General features: G+C 41.2%; 2 long non-coding RNA genes across 2 annotated transcripts; one reads left to right on the top strand and one right to left on the bottom strand.

Moving 5' to 3' along the window:
- The first annotated feature begins 1,192 nt into the window (after positions 1-1,192).
- Positions 1,193-10,286, top strand: LOC135097901 (uncharacterized). The gene is made up of 2 exons (XR_010266337.1): positions 1,193-1,892; positions 9,641-10,286. It is a non-coding gene; the product is annotated as an uncharacterized LOC135097901 (long non-coding RNA).
- On the bottom strand, positions 6,038-16,587 carry LOC135097900 (uncharacterized). The gene is made up of 4 exons (XR_010266336.1): positions 16,090-16,587; positions 10,982-11,521; positions 9,617-9,741; positions 6,038-6,396 (listed from the first exon to the last, which is right to left on the bottom strand). It is a non-coding gene; the product is annotated as an uncharacterized LOC135097900 (long non-coding RNA).
- Between the last annotated feature and the right edge of the window lie 3,381 nt (positions 16,588-19,968).

The following is a 19,968-nucleotide window of genomic DNA, read 5'->3' as shown; positions in this document are numbered from 1 at the left end:
GGAGGGATGTTGTGTAGGCAGCGGTGGGCCACTCTGGTAGACACGTGTGTGTGGGTGTTTTGTTCTCACAGTCCTCCTGCTGTTATTTGAGGATGGGCATCCTCTCAATGTTTCATAACATTTAGTATGCATCCTGATGCCTTGTGCCCTCACTCTGGACTCTTCTTGTGTTAGTGTCCCCTCCCCAACACTTTGTCAGCCACTTCTGCACACATCTCCTAACACCTGTAATCCTTGCTGTTCCCTCCACTGCAGTCTGTCTTGTGTAAAGTCACAGTACTCCAGTGTGCCCTTCAGTTAATTCTTTTCTGCCATCCATTGCAAAGATAATGTAATCCATACCAGTGCACATCTGTTTAAATTATTGGAAAGAAATGAGATGATGCTTTTCAAAATGCTTTATCTTTAATTGAGAGATGAGTGTTGGTCAGTGGTTCTGGTGGATGGCCTCAACTTTGAGTGAGTTGCTGGATGCATGACACTGCTCTCAACAGTCACCAGGCTGCCACTGAGCAAACTTTTACAATTCTGTCATGAAGCACCAAACATTATTTTGGCACTTGCCATTTGTATTCCTGTATTGTTTTGATTGCAACTCCTACCCTTGTGATTTTGCCTGTGTTAAGTAGTTTTTTCTCTCTTCTTCTCTCCATTTGCATAAAGATCATATATGAATTCTAAAACATGAAAAATAACAATAATACTCATAATGCAGTGGGAAGTGGACTGGCGCTGGTCCCTGTGTTGCACCGTCACCCAGACCAGCTGTCACCTGGCAGTACAGGCAGTGCCACGTAGTGTGTCACTCAGCCTGTTATGTACTGCCCTTGGCACAGTGTGTGATATCAGACTGGCAAGTATGGGTCTTGTCACCACTCAGTGCTGCTACTGTGTCACCCCTCTCTCTGTGGTCATGGGTTTGCTGTGGGTAGTTCACTAAGTAGTGGCAGGGATGTGGAAACACTTGGTGATTACAGCTTATCTCCTATGTTTACTAAATGTGCAATATGACACTCCCATACAATATCGCTATGGAACGTGTCACTTATGCTGCAGCCACTAAGAAACTGTTGCTCTGCACCACCCAAGCACACTGACTGTGGCAAGGTTAAAACTTGACAAAATGATAACTGTATTATTCCCAAACACTTATTGAAGCCACCACTGTCTGGCCTGTTTACTGACCTGTGTAGTCATTGTGTGGCCAGGACAGGCTGGCTGAAATGCTGCTGCAGTGTGATGGCATGCATTCCCCCACAGGAGCAGTGGAGCTCTCCCACCACCATATGCAAAAAAAGGATTAAAATACATAAATATTTTACACTCCATTGACTTGGCAGGAGGTGCATTAGATTTAAGCATTCAGTGCTGTTCAGGTTAGAATCCCCAGCAAAAGTTGCTTTATTTCTACCAAAAACTATTAGATAATGTAGAATACATGATTATTGTAAGTTGTATATTCAGAAACATTATAGTCAAGTAAGGGCTTCAGTAGAAATATGTAAGTTTAGCTACACTTTTCAAAACAAGACAGGCAATGAACTGACCAGTGACAGCGTCGGTCAGTGGCCGTGTTACCATGTTCTTGTTTCCTCAGCTGGCAAAACTATTATTACAGACTTAGTGAAGCAGTGTCACATGATAGTCCCCTGCCAGGTAACCTACATTATTGCTTCCCCCCTACAGCAGGAGTGGAGCCTCTGGAGCAGCTGATGGCTGACCTGGAGCTGGAGAAGATGGTTCAGGATGCCAGCAAGACAGCTCTTTGACACTTCCAGTAGTGGTAGAATCCTCCCATCACCACCCTCACTCCTCTGCCACTGCTGACCACAACACTGAGGCTGTATTCTTCAGGACCTGATTGTTGCTTGGACTTGAGGCTTCCCTGCTTGGTAACACTACTCTTAAACACTGTGGGCTTTCACTGCAACAATCTCCAAGGTTTACAGAAATGATTAGTCAGGTTCCCCCTGGATATTTTTCTCACTAGTGGAAAATCCTTTTTTAAAGTATCATTAGAATCATGAAAATCCAATAACTTCTACTTCATCCAGTTAAGTGTTATTAAGATACAACACCAAAGTGTTTGAGAATACAGAGCCACAGTTGGCTTAATGCTTTGATCTGTGGCTGAGTGTGTGAACTGGTGTCCTGAGTTCTGCATCAGGCTGTTGGTGGTTCACAGAGAGGTGGCAGCTGCTGGGTGATGAAGGTTGAGGCTTCCAGCCGTGCATACACCCCTCAGCTTCATGCAGGGAGGTGCACTATGGTGTTCTTGTCAAGCTTGCTTACACAAGTTGCTGTTGTTGTGTCCACACTTGCCTCATACAAGTAATAAGTGATTCTCAGTGAGTGTTGTGTTGTGGTGGTGCAAGATGCTGCTGAGGCTGGAGTTTTGTCCCATTGTGTTGTTGGTTGGTTAACTTCCAAAGTAGAGCACTTTCTGACTCTCTTCCCTTTTGCAGAGACCTGCATTCTCGGAGTCTTCAGTGTTCACCACCAGCTTTGGCTTTCCTCTCCCTTCACTGACCATCCTGGCAAACTGGCCTTTAATTAACTTTGATATCCTCCATGACCAAGAGCAGTCGGTGCAACACCCTTCTTGTATTCCTGACCATCTTGGAGATACGCCCAACATTCTTGACCTCTAATCCTTATGCTGTCACCTTATTTTCTCTATTGGGCTCCTCTGATCACAATCTCATATCTGTATCTTGTCCTGTCACTCCACTCCCTCCTTAGGATCCCCCTAAGTGAAAGTGGCTCTGGCATTTTGCCTCTGCTAATCAGAGGGAGCTGAGGAGCTATTACCATCCCTGTGTGCTGAGCACATAACAGAGGTGATAGTGTCTGGCATGGAGGCGAACATTCCTCACTCTTTTTCTTGACCTAAACCTTCCAAACCTTGGTTTAACACAGCTTGTTCTTGTGCTATACATGATAGAGAGGTGGCTCACAAAAGGTACTTGAGCCTTCCATCACCAGAATCTCATGCACTTTATATTTCTGCCCTGAACCATACCAACTCTGTTCTTCAAAAATCAAAATCTTTAAAGATCTAACTCCCTTCATGACTTCTTGCATCTAGCCAAAAAACTTCTCTAATAACTTTGCTTCTTCATCTTTCCCTCCTTCATTTCAACCTGATGGCATCACTACCATCTCATCTATTTCTAAAGCTGACCATTTGCTCAAATCTTTGCTAAAAACTCTACCTTGGATGATTCAGGCCTTGTTCCTCCCTCTCTTCAACCTTCTGATTACTTCATGCTACTTATTAAAATCCTTCGCAGTGATATTTTCCATGCCCTCACTGGCCTAAACCCTCGGTAGGCTTATGGACCTGATGGGGTCCTTACTTTTGTTCTTCAAAACTGTACCTCCATGTTTGCACCTTACCTAGTCAAAGTCTTTCAGCTCTGTCTGTCAACATCTACCTTTTCTTCTTGCTGGAAGTTTACCTACATTCAGCCTGTTCCCTAAAAAGAGTGACCATTCTAATCCTGCAAACTACCATTCTATTGCTTTAATTTCCTGCCTATCTAAAGTTTTTTAATCTATCCTCAACAGGAAGATTCTTAAACGTCTATCACTTCACAACCTTCTATCTGATCACCAGTATGGGTTCCATCAAGGCTGCTCTGCTGGTGATCTTCTCCCTTTCCTTACTGAATCTTGGTCATCCTCTTTAAAGAATTTTGGTGAAACTTTTGCTGTTGCCTTAGACATATCAAAAGCTTTTGATCAAGTCTGGCACAAAGCTTTGATTTCCAAACTACCTTCCTACAGCTTCTATCCTCTGTAACTTCATCCCAAGTTTCTTTTCTGACTTTTCTATTGCTCCTTTGGTAGAGGGTCACTGTTGTTCTAAATCTATTAACAGAGGTGTTCCTCAGGGTTCTGTCCTGTCACCCACTCTTTTCCTATTATCCATCAATGATCTAAATCAAACTTCTTGTCCTCTCCACTCCTGAGCTGATGATACCACCCTGCACTTTTGGACATCTTTTCATAGACATCCAACCCTTCAGGAAGTAAACACTTCACACTGGGAAGCTAGAGACTATCTGACTTCTGATTTTTCAAAAATTTTTCTGATTGGGGCAGAGCAAACTTGGTATTGTTCAATGCCTCAAAAACTTAATTCCTCCAACTGTCAACTCAACACAGCCTTCCAGACAACTATCTCCTCTTCTTCAGTGACACTCAACTGTCCCCCCCTTCTACACTGAACATCCTCAGTCTGTCCTTTACTTATAATCTAAACTGGAAACTTCACATCTCATCTCTAGCTAGGACAGCTTCTATGAATCTAGCCATTCTGAGACATCTCTGCCAGTTTCTCTCACCCCCCAGCTGCTAACTCTGTACTGGGCCTTTATCCGTCAATGTATGTAGTATGCTTCACATTACTGGGGGGGGGGGGTTCCACTCATACCACTATTTTAGACGGTGGAATCAAAAGTTTTTTGTGTTATCAATTTTTCTCTTACTGACTGTCTTCAGCCTCTTTTTCATCACCACAATGTTGCATCTCTTGCTATCTTTTACTGCTGTTTTCATGCTAACTGCTCTTCTAATCTTGCGAACTGCATGCCTCCCCTCCTCTTGCCCCTCCTCCTGCAACCTTGCAGCACAAGACTTTCTTCTTTCTTTCATCCCTATTCTGTCCATCTCTCTAATGCAAGAGTTAACCAGTATTCTCAATCATTCATTCGCTTTTCTGGTAAACTCTAGAACTTCCTGCTTGCTTCTGTATTTCCTCCTTTCTGTGACTTCAACTCTTTCAAGCAGGAGGTTTTAAGACACCTATCCTTCAAATTTCAATGATTCTCTTGACATCTCTTTCAGGACTGACCCCTCAGTGGGATCTTTTTTCCTCTTGTTTCCCTTGGCCAGTGAGCCTTAAAAAAAAAAAAGTCATGTGTACAGTCCTTGCCTTACACCTCTTCTTGTATTCTATTCTAGGAGTTATGAAGCAGTCCTAGCAAGTCTTAGTTATGAAATATGTCATAGCTAGGACAGAATGGAGCATTCTTGTCTTAAATCCACATGGGATGGTAAGACTGAGTCCACCCTGTCTTAGCAGCTTATGACAGATGCTCCTGCTACCAAGATGGCCACCCACAACCACCCCAGCTTAGGAATTATTTACCCAGATAGGATATATTGTATGAATTTATGACACAGAACTCATCAAAAGATACCATGTAGATCATGCAGGTATTCTCTCTGTCACCGATCTAGTAAGAGAAGCCTTATAGAGTGACACAGAAATGTCACCGATCTAGTAAGAGAAGCCTTATAGAGTGACACAGAAAGGAGCAACCCACTTACCTCTGAAATGAAGGTGAACATAACACTTAGATATCTTTCTGCTAGGAAGATACAGGTGTGCAGCAGTGATGGCCTTGGGGATTGTTGACAGAGCCAGCCTTGCCACCAAACCACTTGAAAACTGTGTTTACATTGAGGCACTCCTACGGGATCATGTTTGCCACATTTCACACATCTCAAAGACTGAATTACATTGAGGCACTCCTACGGGATCATGTTTGCCACATTTCACACATCTCAAAGACTGAATTACATTGAGGCACTCCTACGGGATCATGTTTACCACATTTCACACGTCTCAAAGACTGAATTACTATTTTACCCACTATTCAGTGTCTCTTCCTCCAATACAGAAAAACACAGGAAATATTTATAGAAGCTGTTAATTAGCAGTACTAAATGGCAGGTTTTGCTTCATCTTTTAGTATTTGAAATGAAGTAGCACTACACATAGCAGACGGTGATGATTGACAGTGTGTCAAGTTACATGTCTTGCTATCCTGCTGTGTCCTTTTTCCTCATTTGCTCCTTGGACCTTTCCACTATACCCAAGGTGGTGTCAAGATACACTTTTGGAATCAGTATTTTAAATACCTGAGAGATGTATTCCTCAAAAAATAAGCCAAAGTAGCCTTCTGCTGCAGTTTTGCTGGGCAGCTGAAGTAACAGCATACAAATGAGGGTTAAACAAATTGTCCACTAATAATGTACTGCACAAATAAGGCATTTAATTATCATATTAATCAACTGTAATACAAACCATTGAAAAGTATGGCTCATATGCTAAATGTACATACAATGTTCATAGGTATGTACAGGAGAACAAAACTGAATACATGTTAACATGAATGAGTGGCAACAGTTATTCACCAATGGGTGATGTCATCTGTAAGATGCATGAGTTCAGAAACTAATGCCCACTGCTAAAACTTCACATAATGCACCCACAGCACCAATGAATCCAGAGGCCCCAGCAACACCAGCAGATGAGGGCTGGATGACTGTAACACCACTGCTGGTGGGTGGATGGCTATGGTCCTCACAGAGGGCCAGACTCTCCTGGAAAGAGGGAAAAAAAAGAAATACAGGGAGGGCTTTTTTTTTTTTTATGTAGGAGGGACACCACGGAAAAAAAATAATGATAAAAAAAACAAAAACAAACAAACTGAGATGCCAAAAAAAAAACAAAAACAAACAAACTGAGATGCCAATCCCTGAACAAGGTCCGAAGTAGTAGTCAAAAAATTGAAGCACAAGCATGTTAAAACCTCCCTCTTGAAGGAATTCAAGTCACAGGAAGGTGGAAATACAGAAGCAGGCAGGGAGTTCCAGATTTTACCAAAGAAAGTGATGAATGATTGAGAATACTGATTAACTCCTGCATTAGAGAGATGGACAGAATAGGAGAGAGAGAAAGAAGAAAGTTTTGTGCAGTGAGGCCGTGGGAGGAGGGGAAGGCATGCAGTTGGCAAGATCAGAAAAGCAGTTAGCATGAAAACAGTGGTAGAAGACAGCTAGAGATGTAACACTGTGGCAACGAGAAAAGAGGCTGAAGACAGTCAGTTAGAGGAGAGGAGTTGATGAGATGAAAAGCTTTTGATTCCACCCTGTCTAGAAGAGCAGTATGAGTGGAACCACCCTAGTCATGTGAAGCATACTCCATACATGGATGGATAAGGCCCCAGTACAGAGTTAGCAGCTGGAAGGGTGAGAAAACTAGTGATGTCTCAGAACACCCAACTTCATAGCTGTTTTAGCTAGAGATGAGATGTGAAGTTTTCAGTTTAGATTGTAACTAAAAGACAGGATGTTCAGTGTAGAAGAGAGGGACAGTTGAGTGTCACTGAAGAAGAGGGGATAGTTGTCTGGAAGGTTGTTTTAAATTGATAGATGGAGGAATTAAGTTTTTGAGGTACTGAACAATACCAAGTTTGTTCTGCCCCAATCAGAAATTTTGGAGATATTAGAAGTCAGGCGCTCTGTGGCTTCCCTGTGTGAACTGAAGGGTTGGATGTCTAGAGACATGGAAAAGTGCAGGGTGGTATCATCAGCTTAGGAGTGGATAGGACAAGAAGTTTGGTTTAGAAGATTATAGATGAATAATAGGAAGAGAGTGGGTGACAGGACAGAACCATGAGGAACACCATTACTAATAGATTTAGAAGAACAGTGACCGTCTACCACAGCAGCAATAGAACGGTCAGAAAGGAAACTTGAGATGAAGTTACAGAGAGAAGAATAGAAGCCATAGGAGGGTAGTTTGGAAATCAAAGCTTTGTGCCAGACTCTATCAAAAGCTTTCGATATGTCCAAGGCAACAACAAAAGTTTCACCAAAATCTCTAAAAGAGATGACCAAGACTCAGTAAGGAAAGCCAAAGTATCACCAGTATAGCAGCCTTGACAGAACCCATACTGGTGATCAGATAGAAGGTTGTGAAGTGATAAATGTTTAAGAATCTTCCTGTTGAGGATAGATTCAAAAACTTTAGATAGGCAGGAAATTAAAGCAATAGGACGGTAGTTTGAGGGATTAAAATGGTCACCCTTTTTAGGAACTTTTTAGGAATGTAGGCAAACTTCCAACAAGAAGGAAGGTAGATGTTGACAGAGTTGAAAGAGTTTGACTAAACAAGAGCAAGCACAGAGGTGCAGTTTCAGAGAACAATAGGAGGGACTCGTATAAGGTCCATAAGCCTTCTGAGGGTTATGCCAGTGAAGGCATGAAGTAGTCAGAGGGTGGAAGAGAGGAAGGAACAAGGCCTACAGTAGTGCTTTTAACAAAGGTGAAGAGTTCAGCTTTAGAGATGGATGTGATAGTAGTGCCATCTGACTGAAATAAAGGAGGTAAAAAAGAAGAAAAGTTATTGGAGATATCTTTGACTAGATGTGAGAAGTCACGAGGGGAGTTAGATCTTGAAAGACTGACACTTTCTATAAATGAAGAAGTTTTTGGCTAGTCAGAGAATACACTTGGCATGGTTTTTAGCAGAAATATAAAGCACACAAAATTTTGGTGATGGAAGGCTCGAGTAATTTTTGTGGGCCACCTCTCTATCATGTATTGCACAAGAACAAGCTGTGTTAAACCAAGGTTTGGAAGGTTTAGGTCAAGAAAAACAGTGAGGAACGTACGCCTCCATACCAGACACTATCACCTCTGTCATGCAATCAACACACAGACACAGGTCTCTGACAAGGAAGCAGTGGTCATTCCAAGGAAAATCAACAAAATACCTCCTTAGGTCCCCCCAACTAGCCGAGACAAAATGCCAGAGGCACCTACACTTATGGGTATCCTGAGGAGAGACTGGAGCAATAGAACAAGATACAGATATGAGATTGTGATTGGAGGACTCCAACGGAGAAGAGAGGGTGACAGCATAAGCAGAAGGATTAGAGGTTAGGAAAAGGTCAAGAATGTTAGGCATATCTCCAAGATGGTAAGGAACACAAGTAGGGTGTTGTACCAATTGCTCTAGGTTGTGGAGGATAGCAAAGTTGAAGGCTAGTTCACCAGGATGGTCAGTGAAGGGAGAGGAAAGTCAAAGCTGGTGGTGAACATTGAAGTCTCCAAGAATGGAGATCTCTGCAAAAGGGAAGAGAGACAGAATGTGCTCCACTTTGGAAGCTAAGTAGTCAAAAAATTTCTTATAGTCAGAGGAATTAGGTGAGAGGTATACAGTACAGATGAATTTAGAGAGTGACTCTGTAGCCAGATGGTGGAAAACTCAGAAGATTCAAGAGCATGGGCATGAGAGCAGGATAAGTCGTTGCGCACATAGACACAACATTCAGCTTTGGACTGAATATGGAGACGGAAAGTAGGAGGGAACAGAAATTGGGTTACTGTCAGTTGCCTCAGTGAGGAAAAGATGATGAGGTTTAGTAGAGGAGAGGTGGTATTCTACTGATTGAAAATTAGATCTAGGACCACAAATGTTACAGAAGTTAATGAAGAAAAAATAAATAAATAAATAAAAATAATATTATATATATATATATATATATATATATATATATATATATATATATATATATATATATATATATATATATATATATATATATATATATATAAGCAGTCAATTTCTTCATGTTTATGTCTGTTACATATCTAAACTCAGGAATCTGAGTGGTTGTTCTGTTACCCTGCTGGCCCCATGAAAGCTGATGCTTTACCATATTTGGTTGTTGTGATTTTTACACTACTGTACTTTAAGTTAAAAATGGTAATAATTTCCAAAATGTAATTTTTTTTTTTTTTGTTCTTTACTTACATAATGTGTCTCCCTCCCTGTCAGGGACTGGCAGTTCTGCAAATGCTGTTAGTGACAGCATCCGTAGGACAACAGTGTAGGTGGTGTCCTCTGGAGGTCCTTCACCTGCATGGAGCTAAGTCCACCTGTTGTAATACTTGAATGCGTAAGTGCTCATCTTGAAGATTTTAATCACTGCAGTGGTCACCATCTCAGACCTGACTGCCACAGGTACTTACTGTACACACTGCTATCTATAATCCAGTGCTTAGCAGGTTCTTGGTTATGGTTATCAACTATCTGGATAAATTTTACACAGCACCAACATTAAATTACAACATGTACACAATAGCAAACTTTGGAGTTGTTTTAAGCATTGCTACCATCAGTCCAACCTAGCTAACCAACCTAACAACCTACCCTAACCTAACTCTTCCTCAACAATGTAGAACATATATTTAACCTCAACAGTGTAGAACATGTTTAAAATAATTTTTTTTTCTAGAAGTTTGGGTCCCAAAGGGTGAGCAGAAAGAAACAATTTTTATCTCCCATTATGCAACAAAGTCATTTAGGGAATTTGGTCATATTACTTAAAGCAGTGTCCAAAACATTAGTTAACTAAATTCCATATGCAGTTTACAGTTTGGTCAAGATAAAATAATAAGCAAATATGCTGCTAGTGGGCAAATTTTTACTCTCACCAGTTTTCTAATGTGGATGAAACTATTTATTTCTCGTATTTTTTTGCCTGTTTTGAATCAATATGGTTCTTGTTTTTATGGAAATCATGAGCCATTACTTTTTACTCCCTGACCCACCATCCCCTCAGAAACTAATTATTTGCAGTAAACAAAAGCAGTTAATACAAAACAGACCGATATGTACAAGAAAAAGGTAGATTGGCCCTCACAAATAAGCAGCCACTCACTGTGGCCACCAGCCAGCTGTCACACACCACCACCTAATCCAACCAAGTTAACCAAACTAACCTATGTAATCTAACAGAACGAAATAACATAACCTAACCAAACAAACCTAAACTAACTTGCCTCCCAAAAATAGATGTTTAAAAATTGCCATCAGCATTATAAATAATTTGCAGTGGGTAAATATGGGTTTAAATTACTCAATGACAATCTCTATCTGATGAGAAAAGTAAGAAAAGCCATGTTGAGACTGGTGAAAGAGTGAAAGAATTCCCTACTGTGTGGCCTGGAACCATAAGCCGTAACTTCACTCACTGGCAGGAGCACTCACACCTGTTTGGTTATATCACAGCAATTCCATCCCTATAGCTCTCTAGGCCCCTGATGTGTCAACCACACCATGCTAGGTTCGCAACTATGCTAACAAGAGTGTGATAGGCAAAGCTGATGAACTCACTAGTGCCTGTAGCATGATGATGTTCTGCAACAGCCTTGCTCTTCACGTGGCTCCGTAGGTCCTTAAACTTCCTCAGAGCTACCCACTCGGCTGACTGCGTTCACACGTGCAGCCACCTCCTCCCAAGTCTTGTTCTTTTCTGTGGTGATTCTATTGTCCAGCCTTTCCAGAATCACTGCAGCCTGATTTTACACCTCCTCCACCAAGGCTAAGGTCTCGGTGTCAGTGAACCAAGGTCTTATTTTCTTAGGAGGTTTGCTGGCCATGACTGGAATACTATGATTGGTGGCTGTGGGCACATAACAGTTTGTAAACAATGTCTCATGGCATTCTTGGTGATAACACAAAGCCTTCCTGTGATTGGCTGCCTTGCGTGTTACGTTGAATCAGTGACATATCGCCTCCGGCAGCCAATGAGCACTCTTAGATGCATCCTGATGCTTCCTCCTCTGGGCAGCAATGACTGCTGCCACTGCTGCTGCTTGATCAAGGAGTGAGGATCCACACTTCCAGATTCTAACAATGCAACACCAGACATCCCTGTAAAGGATTGACATTGATGATTGACAAAATTTAAAACCCTTTGAGGGAATGAAATGCAATAAAACTCAAGTGAAGACATGATCATCTTTATATTTGACCTTATAACTCTCCTTAACAAATGTTCCTTTGTCAAAACCTTAAATTACTGAAAGACATGTGATGGGAATATAGAAAAATGGGTATGTAAAATCTTTAGGAAGTAAAAAAAAACTTCATATGAAAGAACAAGATCTTCCAAATGAATTTATCTGAGTATGTTATGTTAACTTATGAAGTAATAATAATAATAATAATAATAATAATAACTATTCTCATTAAAAAAGTTATTGAAAACCCCAATACCTAAATCCCAATACCTAACATTACAGCACTTAAAGGATACATCAATACTTATACTACGATTGCAATGATGCTAATAACATACTGTACACCATGTTACAAGTGCAGATTGCTCCTTAAGAAATTAGAAAAACTATTGGGCTGTTTTGCACACTATTTACCTAAACATGTGTAGCACCATCCTCAAAAACAAAGATAATTTCTTCATCACACCTGAACTTGTACTTTGCATGAACAAAACATATTTGAATTGTGTTGATCTATTTATGTAATAATTTGCTTTATACATATTATGTAACCTAACAATTTCCACATCCATACATTCTAAAAGAACATGAAATTCTCCTACTACCTCAGCATTACACTTGTTATATACCCTATCTTCTCTACTGATACCTTGATACCTACCAACATTTACAGGAAGTCCATTATTACAAGTTTTAAATTTAGTCACTAATAATCTGTCACCCTTTGTTAACTTTTCTAAATATTGTTCTCTGCCAAAATCTGTCTTAAACACCCTATAATTACTACTTAATGATTTTGTTTCAAAATTATGATGCCAAGTTACAAGCCACTGATCTTTCAATCTCTGTTCCACAGCTTTCTTCAACCATCTTGAATTAGGAACATCTTGCAACAACCACATACCAAACATTCCACAGTCATTACAAATATTCTTTATACAAGCTAACCATGGAGAAGTATAAAGCCCTAACCTATCCAGCTGCAATAGACATTGGTACATTACATAACACAATTTAGTATTTTTACCTGAAATTAGCCTAGACCAATAACCTATCATTTTTTCTTTATATAAATATCAAGTGGAAATACACCCAGTTCACCATACACCATGTCATTACAAGTATTCTTATGAACACCCAAAACCTGTTTTAGAAATTTCATGTACATATACTCTAACTCCCTAGCAATATGGTAACCCCAAATTTCAGATGCATAAGTCAATATAGGTAACACCGTGGCGGTAAATAATTCGAGTTGTATATCCACTGGCAAGTCAAACTTCCTACACTTACTTATTTATTAATGAGTACATTGCTCCTGTGGCTGTCTCTTTTAGCTCCAGCTCACCTTTGTGAAACCTCCAATTATAATTTAATAACACTCCAATATACTTATACTCTGTCACTACTTCATTGTTTTTACCACCAAATTCCAATTCATAGATAAATTTTCTCTTCCCTACTTTTGTTTTGTTACAATTTAGCTTCAATTTCCATTCATTACAATATAAATTCAGAGCAACCAGTGCCTGCTTCATTCCATCCTCACTGTCACACAAAATAACTGTATCATCTGCATACATAATAACAAATAGTTTAAGGTACATGTTTAAGAAATCATCACCAAAATTTACATAACTGCAATTATATTCAATTAATTTACTTTCAATATCATTCAAATAAAAAGCTAAAAGCACTGGTGATAAATTTTCCCCCTGTCTTAACCCTACATTGCAAACAAAGGTGTCTGAAATCTCCTGGTTAAGCATGACACATAATTTGATATTATCATACATATTTTTTATTACATTTAGAATTTTCCCTTGCACCTTTTCCTTCACAAGCTTACACCATAAACCTTCACGCCATACCATATCAAAGGATTTCTTGTGATCAACAAATAAACAAAATAGCTTTCTCTTTTTCCAGTTAAATAATCAATTACACATTTCAACAAAAATATATGATCCAGAGTGGAATATCGATGTCTAAAGCCCGCTCGTGTTTCATTAATGATAGATAAGGTGTTTGAATAATCATAAGTCTTTCATTAAGTATGGAGGTGAAGAGCTTCCCCATGCAGCTAAGTAAGGTGATGCCCCTGTAATTACTAACATCCTGGATGTCTCCCTTGTTTTTATAGAGTGGCACTATTGTACCCTGTTTACAACAGGAAGTGTACTTTGTATCTTACATTTAATTCTTGCATGTAGTCCACAGTGTACATCAGTGTGTGTGTATTAACCTAGCCGTATTGTACAGGGCACGAGCCAAAGCTCATTTTGTCCTGTCTCCATAACCATATTTATCTGGTTTGTCTTTAAACACTGTTAACCACAACTACTTTTTCCTTCAAATCATTCCAGATTTCAATAGTTCTATATGGGAAGCTGTATTTCTTGACGTTGCTTGAACATACACTCCTTTATTTTCTTCCCATGCCTCCTTGTCTGTCTCTCTCCCTGCTCCATCTGTGGTGCCAAGTCATTTCTGTCTGTTCTTTCTGTATTGTTTACTATTACTAATTTGTACATTGTTATCAGGTCTCCTCTTTCTCTTCTCCCTTGTAGTGTTGGTAATCCCATCTCTTCAAGTCTTTCTTCATAGCTTAAGTCTTTTAATTCTGGTACCATCTTTGTCGCTATCCTCTGTATTCTTTCCAGTCTCCGTATGTCTTTTTTTCTATGTGGAGCTCAAACTACTGCTGCATGTTCAATTTAGGATGTATCATGCTTATTATAACTTGCTTCATAATTTCTTTATCTAAATAGTTAAACACCACCCACCCTAATGTCTATCAACAAGCTGTATATAGAGCTAAATATTCTGATTATGTGCCTTTCAGGTGATAGTGTGTCCTGAATCATTACTCAAAAATCTTTTTCCTCATTACTTTTTGTTATTATTTCTCCTCCCATTTTGTAATTCCATGGTCTCTTTTTACTTTTTCTATTTCCATCATGTGGCATTTTCTGGCATTAAATTCTAGTTTCCATCTTTGGCTCCATGCATGTATCTTGCCAATATCCTTTTGTAATTCCTTGCTGTCAGTTTCATTCTTTATTTTCATTATTTTTGCATCATCAGCAAAAAGATTTATATAACTATATAGATGCCCTGTCATATCATCTACATATATCTGAAACATAATAGGTGCCAACAAAGACCCTTGCGGTACCCCACTTGTCACTTTCTGCTAACTTGAATTAGCATCTCTAATTACTGTTCTCACTTCCCTCCCTTGTAAATAATCCTCCATCCATCTCAATGTTGCTCCCTTTAGTCCTTCTCCATTCTCTAGCTTCCACATGAGACTTTTAAGGGGAACTTTATCAGATGCTTTTTAGAGATCCTGGTGTACCGGATCAACCGATCTCTCACTTCCCTCCCTTGTAAATAGTCCTCCATCCATTTCAATGTTGCTCCCTTTAGCCCCCCTCCATTCTCTGGCTTCCACATACGACTTTTGTGGGGAGCTTTATCGGATGCTTTTTTGAGATTCAGGTATACCACATCAACCCATCCGTCCCTCTCTTGCACTCCATCTATTACTCTCATGTAGAAGCTCAGTAGATTTGTGACACTGGATCTTCCTTTCCTGAATCCAAATTGCTTTTCTGTAATAATCTTTTCATCTTCTCAATACTGCACCCATCTGTCTTTAATTACTATTTCACAAAGCTTGCTTACAATACTTGTTAGTGACACTGATCCATAATTTAATGTTTCCATTTTATTTCTCCCTTTGTGTATTGGCACTACATTAGCTCTTTTCCATTGCCTTGGTTCCTGAGGCATTACTAGTGTTGTGATTAACAAGTAGTTTATCCACATGAAGATTTGTATGTTCAAGTATAAGAACTGGACATGGAGATGAGTACAGCAAATGTTGGAGTTGCAAGGGATGTGCGTTCTGGAAGGTTCTTTGCAACTCGTTTTGCTCAAAACTCATCATAATTTTTTGGTAACATTAAAAAAAATTGCATATTCCACAATGTAACGCCACACCAGATCTTGTCGTACTGCTGGCGGAGGTAGAAGGGAGTGGGCCCATATTCTTCATTGAGATATGCAATGTGTCACAGTTAAGACGGATGTGTATCACAACTTTGAACACTTTTCATAATACATTTATCAGAAGTCTGTCATAAGTGTCTTGCCAGATGTAGCGCCTACTTATTTTAAAATACTACATGACAAAATATAAGGTGTTATTTGCAACATTTTATACCGTATTTGATGGCTCATAAGACGCACCTTTTCTCCCCTCCCCTAAAAAAAAAAGTGTCATGAAATGAGCCTGCGTCCTATGAGGCCAAGGTTCAGCACTGAGGCAGTGGTTGGTGGTAAGACTATGGCAACAGAGGCTCTGAAATCAAACCCCAGAAATCTTCGCACTGTAAACAAAGTGATGATTTATACTACACCACAAAACAAGTCTTTCTTTCAAGGTAACAATATATATTAGGTCATACTTACCGGTAATTTACACAGAATGACGCCAGTCAGGAAGGATTTGCCCAAGTGACCATGCACACGCATTGCATGTACCAAAACAAACACGTGGTCGGTTACGCGCCTAACCCGGTGACACGGGCAAGCTTCACTGCGTTCTTAATACTGTGATGCCGTTACTCCTTGAGGTAAGACGCACTTTCATACAATTAAAATTACACCTATCTTTTGACATTCTTATGAACAAACTTTATTAACCCCGTAGTCTCTCACAGTCGCTGCCGACGCCATATGCCAGGTACATGTTTACACCTCACAAGAGGATTATTAAGTAGGCTACTAGCAAATATTAAAGTTTTTAGATGCAAAATATTGGGATCTAATAATGATCTAAATGCATGTGAGAGTCTTCAAATGTCAGGTGAAATACTGCACTTCATATTCAGAGCTTAAGTCCGCTCATTTATTTATTTATTTTTATTTATTTATTTATTAATATTTAATTATTTATTTATTTACTTTTTTTTATTTCAATGTCTGGCAAAACTGGATGCGTCTTATGAGCCCGACAGTGAGTGAGGGAATGGCGGTGATGAGCGAAGGTGACACGCACAAGTGAGAGAAGCGGGTTGACTGAGGACGTTGGTGGCGGCCGCGGCGAGGGAAGGAAAGGAGGGAAGGAGAGACGGGAGTGGGAAAAGTAGGAATAAAAGAGAACGTAAAAGGAGTCACGCAGGAAAGCAAGAAGGAAAGACCGCCGTGCTGTGACAAGAGTAAAAGTGTCAGTAGGTTTGTAGCGAGCAGGGAGGAAAGAAATGTGTGTAGCGTAAAACTGAGCTGCGAAGGAAGAAAGAAGACAGGAAAAGAAAGAATTTGAGATGACTGGGATGAAGTAAAAAAAGGAAGGTAAAAGAACATGGCCAGAGAGGAAGCTGTGAAAGAGGAAGAGGAAAACAATATTATAGTGGAGGAGAGCAGAGTATAGGCGGCGAGGACAGGAAAGCGTGTGAGCGACATTCACACGAGGCTGATCAGGCAGCAGGAGGCGGCGTGAGAGGGAATATAAAAGTGAAGGAAGAATAGTACGAAAAAGTAAATAGGCAGGTTATCAAGCAAGAGGCTGCATGTGACTCGTTACTCCTGAGTGCTTGTGAAATGCTTCCTTATTGTGTTGCCTCGTGGAATACAGCAATTGTTCGCTGATAAAGGAGACCCGAGGCTTGGTTGTATTTCTTGTTTGTCTGGTGGTGTGTTTGTTTTGTCCTTGAGTTAGAAGCGTATTCACCACCCTCACTCACTCACTCATCCCATTCTTTCTAAACACTTTTCCGTACATCACCAGGCTGCCCATCACTGCCACTGCCCCTCTCATCCCCTCTCATCACATCCCACCGCCCGCGCCCCCGCGTGCCGTCACTCGAGGAGGCAAGAGGGGGAGGTGGAGGGAGTGTTCTGGACAATCACGTGTTGCCATATTGGAAAAATTAGTTAAGTGTAGTTAGAGAGCATAACTGGAACATTTCAACCAGATCCTATTGTACTAACAGCCAATCCTCTCTTACCGTCACGGGGAGAGAGAGAGAGAGAGAGAGAGAGAGAGAGAGAGAGAGAGAGAGAGAGAGAGAGAGAGAGAGAGAGAGAGAGAGAGAGACGGGCACATTCTTATTAGTAAAGGGGCCAGAACTTGTTTTTCATTTAAAAGCATTTCTGCACCTCAGTTATAGCCTTTCTCTCTCTCTCTCTCTCTCTCTCTCTCTCTCGCTGCCCGCCTGCACCCACACACCCCCGCTTCACCCCGCCACACACCTCCACCCACAATCCCGCCCCGACTCACTCCGCCGCCCACCTGCAGCCGCACAGCCCCACCTCGGCCTTCATGATTTGTTATAACCAGTACAAGGTTATTTTCTTTATCCTAACTGTTGCAAATAAAACTCTTAATGGCCGTGTGGAGAGCGTAATGAGTGACCCTCCCGCGTCACTCCCCCGCCCTCACTCCTCTCATCACTCTCCCTTCCTGCCTCCCTCCTTCCCCCTCCCTCCCGATCTCCTGCACCATCTCCCACCCCTCCCTCTCAATACCGGCGTGTCATTAGCGGCCTAATGAGCCTTCCCGGCACACGGCAACACTTACCGGCAGCGCGGCAACACTTCCCAGCACACGACAGCACTTCCTGGCAGCAAGGCAGCACGGCAACACTCCCGGCAGCACGGCATTACAGTACTGCACTGGGATCACGACGATCTCTTTCACTGTGTAACTGGATCACGGCAACAACAACGTAACAGCAGAACATCAGTGACAGGCGGCCGCAGCTTACGGAACGAATTTTATTCACTCACAACACCGCACCTCAGAACTTAGCACAGGTTTTCCTTCCTCGCATCGCCATTATCGCCCTTGGTGCGTGTCACAGCCATCAGTAAGCCCGTGTTTAGGCAGTAAGTCAAAACCAAGTACCGCGCTCAGCACCAGAACGAGGGACACGCCACGCTTCACCACACCGCCACACGCCATTCACTTCACTGCACCACAAGGAAAATAAGTAGCAGGCAAATCCTGACAGAACCAAACAAAACAACATCAATATTAATAAATCCTATAACATGAACCTTCTCTCCCTCACTGGCTTAGGGACTCCAGTCGCCTATACTCTGAGAGGCTCTCAGCTCACAGCCGTGATCGCGCATGCCCACCACCCGCCACCCTCGCCACCACCGACCCACTCCATGAACACGAGACACGAGGCGAAGCACCTTCTCTCTAACGACACTGAAGGCCTCCATACTATCCTCATCGACTCGCCAACAATCTGAACGCGCACAGCTTAACCACTAGTGCCGTCTGCCTCTGTACACGCCCTCCACACTGGCCTCCTGTCCCGCGCCAACAATTATAATTATCTCCGCCACCGCCTCCACGTTGCTGCTTCCAAACACCGCTGTCACTAGTCCTTTTATAGTACTAGTCACACACACACACACACACACACACACACACACACCAGTCTGAGGTGCAGAGGCGCGTGAAAATATTTAGGTGGAAATAAATCAGAAGGAGGTGGTGGGCGTCTCTGTGCGGCAATGGTGTGACTACGCAACGTGCAGGAGTGGCGGCTGCTGGAGGGTGCAGGGAACTTTTCAAAGGCGACTGGGAACACTTCAACAACGATGACAAAAATAAATGAATAAATAAATAAACAAAATATTCACACGTCTGCGAAAGTCAGAACAATTAAATGCTCCGTGGTAAAGTGCTTATCTCATTGCTTTAAAGTTATCAGTTCGAAACCCGCTTAGATTAAATTGTTCAGAGAGAGAGAGAGAGAGAGAGAGAGAGAGAGAGAGAGTTAGATTGAATACATCTTCAAATGCTTCGCTTCAAGCTTCGAATCATTGCAATATTTTTTTTCTTTCTCTATTTTTCTTTCTCCTCTTTTCTCCTAGATCTCAACTGAAGCTTATCGAGAAGAACAAATGTCTCCTTCTACAACATGTTTTAAGTCAACACCTTCTTTTTCCCTTCATTACTATCTATCTATCTATCTAAGAAAAAATAAAACACCTGCCACGTATATATTGAAGGTAGTGGGAACGCCTGTGTGGTTTTCAATTCATGTGTGTGTTCGTCTTAGTATCAGTGGAGAGAACAAGCAGAGGAGTCGTCTTGTTATGCTACGTCTTTCTTACATCGTGACGGCCATTCAGTTAGTGGTGGTGGCGGCGGCGGCGGTGGTGGTGGGTAGTAATTGTGGTTGTGGTGGTGGTGGCAGTTGTTGTGGTAGTAGTAGTAGTAGTAGTAGTAATAGTAGTAGTAGTATCTTTGTTGTAATAGTAGTAGTAATAATACTTGTAGCAGTTATGTTGTTGTGGTCGTGGTTATGATTGTAACAGTAGGGGGAA

The sequence above is a fragment of the Scylla paramamosain genome, unplaced genomic scaffold (genome assembly GCF_035594125.1).
Source record: "Scylla paramamosain isolate STU-SP2022 unplaced genomic scaffold, ASM3559412v1 Contig36, whole genome shotgun sequence".
Classification (NCBI taxonomy): Eukaryota; Metazoa; Arthropoda; class Malacostraca; order Decapoda; family Portunidae; genus Scylla; species Scylla paramamosain.
This window is presented reverse-complemented; position numbering and strand designations above follow the sequence as displayed.